The sequence below is a fragment of the Lycorma delicatula genome, chromosome 6 (assembly GCF_047948215.1).
Source record: "Lycorma delicatula isolate Av1 chromosome 6, ASM4794821v1, whole genome shotgun sequence".
Lineage (NCBI taxonomy): Eukaryota > Metazoa > Arthropoda > Insecta > Hemiptera > Fulgoridae > Lycorma > Lycorma delicatula.
The window spans coordinates 147,301,167-147,310,962 of NC_134460.1; positions in this window are offsets into that span (position 1 = coordinate 147,301,167).

A 9,796-nucleotide genomic window follows, 5' to 3' on the forward strand; every position below is an offset into this window, starting at 1 on the left:
TTGATACAAAGCAAATAACTCAGCATATCATTTGGATTTACTTTTAGAATATTAGTCTTAATCTGTTTAAGACTTATTTAAAAGTTTCAAAATTCATTAATGAGTTGTTTTTTATTGTACATTTTAAATGAAAACTCAATTTTTATTTAATTCATGTAACTTTATTTTTATTAGACCAAGTCTCAGTTTGATTAAAAATTCCAAAAGTAATCATATTTAAAACAAATAATATTGAAATATATATTTTAATAATATATCAGTAAAGAATAAAATATCTTAAAAATAGTCATTTAAAAATGCAGCCATTTATATCAATACATTAAACATACCTTAATAATGTTTACTCTATATTAAAAATACAAAATGAAAAAAATTGAATGAGACAAGAAAGTAGTGATAGCACAATTGTACTCTTTGAGATTACTTGTGACAGCCGAAATATTACTTTCTTCAGTGATGTTAAGTTTATGTAGACAGTAAGTAATATCCAATATTTTTTGTTGATTACTTACACAGCTGCAATACAATTTTGAGTAAGTAATACACATTTTTTTTGTTTTTAAAATAATACAAGTCCTGAGTTGACCACTTTTAAAAACACAAAAATTTATCTGCTCATTACGATTTATAACCTCATAAGAAACAAAACATCTGATCTGAACACCACATGACTATCTTGTATGTTGATCAAATTCCATAAACACATTTTTTGCTGCACCTCATTTAAAAAGTGAGTAACTTTCATTTAAAAATGAGGTACAATCCTTCAATTCTTTAATAATCAAATATTTCTTTAATTCTTTAAGATCAAATATTTATAGGATTATTAATTCAACAATCTTACATGAAATATTAGGATAGAATAAAAGTCAATTTATTACTCATATTACTAGATCAGTATTATTCAGATTTTCAGAAATTGCTGATTAACAAAAGTTTCAGATTTCTGGTGTGTCATATAAATAAAAGTTAATAATTAAACTATTCTGTTTAGCGAACTTTTGTACACTGGTTACTAATGTTAATTTCGACCTTACGGTGTAAAATATTCAGCATTTATTATTGGATTATTTGGTGCATAACCAAAAATGAAATAAAAACAATCATACAGGAAAAAGAAAAATAACATGAAGAAATATATCTTAAAAAACAACAATAAGATAATAAATACAAAGAGGAAAAAAACGTTAAGACCAAGGAAAGAATAAAAAGATTAAGAGAGGATGATGAATACAAAAAGAGAGAAAATTTGAAAACTAGAGAACACGTATACAAACTAAGATCAGAATTACATCAAACCAAAGAGCGATTAAATGACTGACAACAAATAAATGAAATGATGATCAACTCTGACTTAAGGAGAATATTGTTTGACAATATCAGAGGAGTAATGAACTAAAAGATAAAAATTTTTTGCAATTTATAAAAGATCGGGCAAGTATGCCTCAGTGTATATGTTGTTCTTGTGAGGGTCTATTCTCCAGTCACTCTGTAGTTAACTTTAATGTAGAATTAAAATAAAATGTAGAATTAAATTAAACAAAAATTCCAGAATAATTAAACAAAATTAAACTAGAAAATCCAAAAATTATACAATTCTAAATTATAATTTTCAATTAATATTAAATAATCAAATGTTTCACCAAATCTATTACATATACACATATGTAGTAATGACTATTACATAATGACTAATTACATACACACATTTTTAAAAGTACATAAAATTTTATTTCACTAATAATTTCTGATTTTTTTTTATTGTTATGATTGAATTATTAATTATTGTAATTTTTTTTACAATGGCAAGTTAATAATTATTATTAACTCAATATATTTAAATTAAAAAAAAAATGAATTGAAGTCTGATTCGAATCTATGTGCCTTCCCTTGAAAGATCCTAATGTTTAATTAATTAAAATTTTATTTGGCTATAACTCTGGAACCAGTGAAAATAAATAAATTAATTATATATCGCTGAAAAGCTCTCAATGATGGCTTATTACTGCAGTTAAGAAAAAGTTCAAAATTTGTTTGGATTCCTGGTTTTTTTGGGCACTTTTGGTTCAGTCGATTGCAATCAAAAGAGGATGTCCACAACTAAATGTTACAACAGTCTTAAAAATCCAATATTTCAACATCCTACAGCTAATAGTTTTTGAGTAATGCGATATACATACAGACATCACGGCGAAACTAGTCAAAATGGATTCAGGGATTGTCAAAAAGTATATTTCCATTGAAATCTCAAAACCGAAATTTTTCACAGTCACAATACTTCCTTTACTTTAAACAAGGAAGTAAAAATGAAATTATTTCAAAATATTTCCTACACTTTTTTTTAGAATTTCCTGGCTCGGAATAATGGCAATTGCTGCGATTTTTATTTTACCATATTCTCCAAAAATAACTGTAATCTTGTTATTGTGTACAAGTACATACCAGCATGCATTAAAATCAATGACCTGCTTCAAACCAATATAGCTGTGCAATCATGCACGTTCAGTGAATAGAATTTTTACCATTTTAAAGTGCGCATCCTAGAGTTTCAAATAACAGTCATCATGCAATACTAGAGTTGAAATAAATTAGTCTTACCTATCCACATCTACTGCATTACATACTATCTGCTGTATGATCTGATCACATCCCTCTTCCCAATAACATATTGTAGAGATCACGATAAATTAGATGTACGAGTGTTAGTATTAATCCAACCATTATCTATTTAAATCAGGCTTAGACTACTTGAAATTTTTAATTTGGTTTATAGCTTTCATAACACACATGCAGCAGTCAATATCATTTACCTGTAATATCTTTTAACTCTTTATAAAAATAAATAAGTAATTTCACCTTAATATTAATGATATGAGGGCATTTATTAAGTAATTGTAGTATGCAAACATAAATTTTCACATTTTTAACTTTTTACATTCATTCACTGCTTTGGCAAAATAAGATTTAAACTCCACAGTCCCATATTTTATATTCACAATAAATCTTTATGATTTATTTCTCAAATTTGAAACATAAATTATTAAAATAAATATTAAATTTCCTTAAAAAAAAGAAAAAGTTTCACTTTTTTGTTGTAAAATAGATGTCAATCATGAATTAAATATAAAATCTACAGATGAATCGATAGATAGATGTCTGTCTCACTGAAAAAAAGTAGAATGTATGCTGTTCCCCAAGAACCCTTAATGTTTTTTTTTGTACTTGAAATGAATATTTACTTTCTCAGCTATATAGTTACGACTGTACAGCAATATAATGGAAAGTATGTTAATCAAGTCAAATTTTCCATTTCAAGGGTTTTGGAAATCTTAAGATTTTATCTCTCTAATAAAAAAATTAGATTTAAGCATTAAAAAATTCCAGAAGACTCTATGTATGTATGTTGGCCTGTGTTTTTTTATGTCTTCAGACACTAGCAAGATATTGGACTTATTAACACACATAAAGGTGTAAGAAAAGAAGTGAAACTTTTCCCCTACAAAATAATGTAGGTTCAAAAACTGAAACCTACAGAATTGCCAGAAGACTAAATTATTGTCAATGGTTTAAACATTTTATTGACAAAAATTTCATAAGTATCCTCATTTCTACAGGTTTTCTTGGCTTGCATGATCTTCCAGTCTGACTCCTCCAGATTACTTTCCATTGATGAGGGGGGAGTGGCAGCAAAACAAGCAGTGTATTGCAACAGACCACACACGATTGACAAACTATAAACTGCAATAACGGCATATGAATGAGACATTCCAGTATATCAGCTGGTTAAAATGTTTAAAAACAAATTGAAACTTGTGCAGTTATATTGATATTGGAGGAGGTCATGTTCAACACCTTTTAACTATTCCAGTTATTGTAATATCATTTTCTGTAAAATTAACAAAATAGAAATACAAAGTAATAATTAAGACAGTTTCATAATTGTAGTTTCATAATTCCAGGGAATAAATGATAGATTTGTATAAAATTCACGTAATAATTTATTTAATTTAATGTAATTTACAACTAAACAAATATAGATGTTTGGCTATCTCTGTCATAACCATTGAATTGTGCAGACAGTGATTATTAGTTTGCAGTATCATTGTAACAACAATTATATTATACGAGTATATGCAATTTTACCCATCATGCCTGATAAAAACATTTGAAGTTCTTTATAGATTGCTGATGTATATCTTTTTGTCATACCATTACAGATCTTGAAGTACGAAACTCTCAGTTTCCATTTATTCAACTAAACATTCTTTATTTAACAACAAACTTGTTCATTAATATTTTATTAAGCGACTTGCAAAAATAAAAATGATACAGTATTTAGTATAATTCGTTGATATTCATAATATCTATTTGTTACAAGAAACGAGATATTTCTGCAAAACATTGACTTCCTAGATGATGATAGGGTAGAGATATTACAAAAATATTTGTTTATTGCCTTATTTCGTTGATATTCATAATATATATTTGTTACAAGAAACGAGATATTTTTGCAAAACATGGACTTCCTACATGATGATTGGGTAGAGATATTACAAAAATATTTGTTTATTGCCCGATTTCGTTCATATTCATAAAATATATTTGTTGCAAGAAACGAGATATTTTTGCAAAACATAGACTTCCTAGATGATGATAGGGTAGAGATATTACAAAAATATTTGTTTATTGCCCGATTTCGTTGATATTCATAAAATATTTTTGTTACAAGAAACAAGATATTTTTGCAAAACATGGACTTCCTAGATGATGATAGGGTAGAGATATTACAAAAATATTTGTTTATTTCCCGATTTCGTTCATATTCATAATATATATTTGTTACAGGAAACGAGATATTTTTGCAAAACATGGACTTCCTAGATGATGGTGGGGTCGAGATATTACAAAAAAAATTATTTGTCGTCCGATTTCGTTCATATTCATAATATATATTTGTTACAAGAAACGAGATATTTTTGAAAAACATGGACTTCCTAGATGATGATAGGGTCGAGATATTTCAAAAACAATTGTTCATTTGCATAAATATGAACACTGGCCTGTACATATCAAAAAATAAAAGTTTTAAATTCCAAATTGTAAAGGATTTACAAGAGTGAAGTGCACAGTGTTTTCTTTATTTGTGTTTCAATAACAAAAATGATTGTTTTATGAAATGTCATACTGATGAACATAATTAAACTGTTTATTTGTGATGATAATGTAAAGCGATTAGAGAATAATTATTGTGTTCTGATTTTTTAGAATATTGAACTTAAAATATGAACTAATTGTTGGCTAAAGGATAATATTATATGTTAAAAAATGTCAATATAAATCATTTAATAAAATTAGAGTATTAATTTTTTAAATAAGTGTTTTTTCTTACCGTCTTTGATTATAGGCCTAGAAAATCTGTTAAAATCTAAAAATAATTTAAGAGATTTATCTTTTAAAAATATCTAACATTTTTATTTGTATATTTATATTTTGTTTTTTATTGTTTCAAATTTATTAAACTACATATTTTTAATTATATTGTTGAGAATGATAGTTTTTTATATGATTTAGCATTAGAAAATATTTTTGTAATAAAATTTAACATTATAACATATATATAATTTAAAACCTAATAGATGGTCCGAATTGCATTAAGTAGCTATTTGTCAGCCATATTAAAAAAATGTCTAAATAATTTAAAAACCCTATTTTTTATTTTTTAACTATTTTTCCGATAAATTGCAGTTTATGAAAATTTATAATTATCAGTAACATTTTAAGTAAACAACACAGTCATTAATGTTTCATGTGGTGCTACTGTATTATACATGCAATGGCAACGTTGAACAAAGTTGTTTGGTGTTCTCACAACAGTGTTGTAATGATGAAAGCTCTGCCCCTCATTTACTTTTAGATGTAATAGGCAATGGAGATAAGTATAATTATTTGTGCTACACTATATTCTGAGTACCTACTCAAATAAAAAAACTGTAAATAAATAAAGGTATACAAGGTGAAGATAAATAATAACAATAATTATTTAAGTCTCTTTAATTTAAATAATTATCTGTATGGTTTTATAATATGTTTATTATTATTATTAAATATTTTAGAACAAATTTGTGTTATATTTGTCATAAACAATATTTGTTTCATTATTCTGATTAAATTATAATATGCACTCAACAAAAAAATTTAAGCACAAACCATGGAAGCAAAATGAACTGTTCTGGCATTTGCCTTACAACCAAGGAAAACCATGGTTAAAACCTTGGTAAGAACATCGACAATATTTTAAAATATTCAGTGTTATAAAAAAATAAACGTTACAATCAGAAATAATTATAAATTCTTCCAATTATCTTACATTCTGAAATAAAATCAATTAAGAAAGAGAAATCTCATAATTTTTTAACATATTCTTGTCAGTAACAAGTCCTACATTAGTTAACATGACACATTTACAACTAACTGTCTTTACACATTCATGATTATAAATACAAATAAAAACAAACCCTTTTTTTGGTATACAAAAAATTAAGTTTTAATACCTTAAGGTATTACTTGTTGAGCACGTGAAAGCTTTCCTTCATAATATTTGTAATTAACATTAAATATCTTTAGTTATTCCTTTGTAAAAGAAATAACAATTAACATAATTACATATATAAATAGTATAAAAGTTGATAAAAGTAATTAATTACATCAATAAAGGTTTTTCAGTAATAAAATATTTTAAAAATATTTCTTAATATAAATTTAACACACAACAAAATCAGAAAGAAATTAACCAAATAAATATAGAAAATATTGTACTTTCAATAATTTAACAATATTATTTTCAGTGGCGAAAGAAAAATTAATTTTACATAATATTTAACTAAGTATTACAATCTTAATGAAAAATTTCTGCACAATATTTCAAATAGGATTTAAAACATTACAATATATTTAATAATGAAACAACATGATTCAAAAACATATAAGATTTTTTTTTTTTCATTTTACTTCAAACACTGATTTTCTGTATTAATTTGAATAATTATTTACTAATAATTTTATATTTAAATAATTTCCTAATACTTTTGTGTACGATTATGTTAGGTCATCAGGAATGAAGCTGTATAAGAATTCAAGCAGATAGAAGAGTTAAAAAAATAGAAATATGGACGATCAAGAATTACATAATAATATATATATTTAAAATTTCTAATCATAAAGCCATTTTACAGCCTGATGCTCCTAATTTCTTGTACAAAGAACAAGAAACCAGAAGTTTCTTTTCTTTTATATAGAAAAAAGGGGCTTTATTGAAATTTTTGACGGAACTTCACCAGACTCATCTTGCACGCCAACATGGGTCTCATGTCTTTTGCCTACACAACATAGTTACTGTGATTATACATTTCACTTATTGCTCCTTATTCAAGTCTCTTGATGCTTAATCAAATTTCCTCTACTAGCACTATAACTTTACACTGTGTATAGTCATTCGCTATGTTTCTGATACTTATTAAAACTGTCTTCCACCCTAAAAGCTATCATATGCACTTCTGCTATTTCATTTCAGCTTGTTTTCACTAAACTTTTCCCTTACTTTTGGTTACACACGTTTCCTTTAATTATTATCATTCCTATATTCCTGCATCTTTCAATTGATCTTCCTTAGCCGGTTTCTGTTGAATTATTTAACCTGATACCGTTTACTGCATCCTTCGTCTTCCCTGTAACTGTTTTCATCCATTCCTTCTAATATATCAGCTCTATTGACTTTATTTCTATCTTTTAAATTTATTTTTTTCTACATAATCTACTTTTGTAATAACTTGTAAACTTGTTTCTACTTAATTTGACTAACTTCATATCATTCTCTCTTAGTCTGACAGTAATTCATTTATTTTTTCAATTTTTTTCTTTAATTGTGTAGTTTCAATGAATATCATTATAAATAGATTGTTTATCATAAATTACCTGCAATTGGAATCCATATCTATTCCTTGACATATTTTGTATTTTTACATGACCATTATAAAATCTGACTTAATTCTTATTTCTTGATTTCATGCGATTGAATCTGCTTCCTTTTTGTTTTATGAATCAATTTTCTCAGTTTTTTAATAATACTTTTAACTTCAGGATGACTTCTCATAACAGTTATTATTTCAAATTACTGTTATAATTTAATTTTTTTTATGAGGCTGACTGACAGATGAATCCTGTAGTTCATTAGAACAGAATTATATACATTTAAATAATGAACAGAACATGCATGTAACCTTAAAATCACAAATAACATTATATACAGAATGAAGCAAAGTCACTAGGTAAAAAAAAAATTACAAAAGTTAAAAAAAAATTAAAGTTTATTAGGTAAAAAATAATTACAAATAGCAAAAGAATTTTTAAAAAATTAACAATAGCAAAATGTGGTATACAATAATTTTAGTCTATGATACAAAATGTTGATAATTTAGTCGTCTCAAGTTGGCAATACAATAACAAACACACTAACTGTCTACATCTGTATCTCAGTGTACTGAAGTGAGCTGTAGTGTTCGATTTGGTTTTCTGTGTCAAATAATTGTAACAATGTTAAAGAAAGAGGAAGGATTTTCACTTTAAAATCTTTTTATAAAAAAGGTGATAAAGTAGTTATTAATGAGTGGGGGTAGACATTGAGATATATTTTAACAACATGGATGCACCAAGATCTGGCCGCCCAATAACAGTCACAACAGAGGAAAATGAATTGTTCATATGTTTAGCACTGAAAAGTCCACAAAAATCAACAATCAACAAGACGATTAGCCTATGAGTTGGAGTTATCACAAAGGTCCATACAAAGAATGTTACACAAACATAAATTTAAAGGTTACACTCCTTGTTTACTTCTATGGCTACTTGAAGATGACCTAGATCGATGTCTTCAGTTTTGCAAATCAGTGCTTAACAAACTGAAAGAAGATCTGGAGGTATTCAATATGATGAATAATGAATTACAAGCAAACAACCTTAAAGGTGGTCCAAATGAAAAAATAGTTTTGACTTTTGAATCTTAGCGTCAAATGATTGTGTAATATTTCATCTCTAATTTAAGACCTTATTTATGAAAATGTGAGTGCTAGAAAATTTTTTTATGATTTTTTGAAAAAATGTTTGTCATTGGGAGCATTTTATCAATTCTTTATGTAATTATTTTGTTTTTTGCAACTTTTTAGTTCAAAAATATTTCTTTGTGAGTCGGGAAATTTCACTTTTGAGCTAAATTTTCCGTTGTTGTTTTAAGTGTAAACTCTGTCTTAAAAACCTTTACAAACTTGGTTTTTGCATACATTGCTTAATTAAGTTGCATGTATGTAATGTACTTTTTTAACCACAGATTTCTCAAAACTATATTTTTACACATAAATGGCCAGTTTTCTCAGTAACCAATCGTTTTTATATAATATAAAACGATCCAGGTCTACTCTACTATTCATGTAACATTAGAATACAACACTATTCAAAAATAGTCTAACATTGTTTGAACGGAACAAATAGTTGGAAAAATCATGTCTTATTATCTAAATCTTATTTTTAGGTAGATTTAATGAGAAAGCTACCTATTGTAATGGGTACTATGATTCAACTGACGTAAAATTTCGACACATCTTTAAATTTCACATCCTCCAGACCTCAAAATCTCACCATCAGCCCTAGCATGAAGTGACTCCACTCTTTACAACAGTTAGGAGTTTAATGTAACCACTTAAATAAAATTTATGATTTATCACAATATTTTATTAAAAATTTTCAA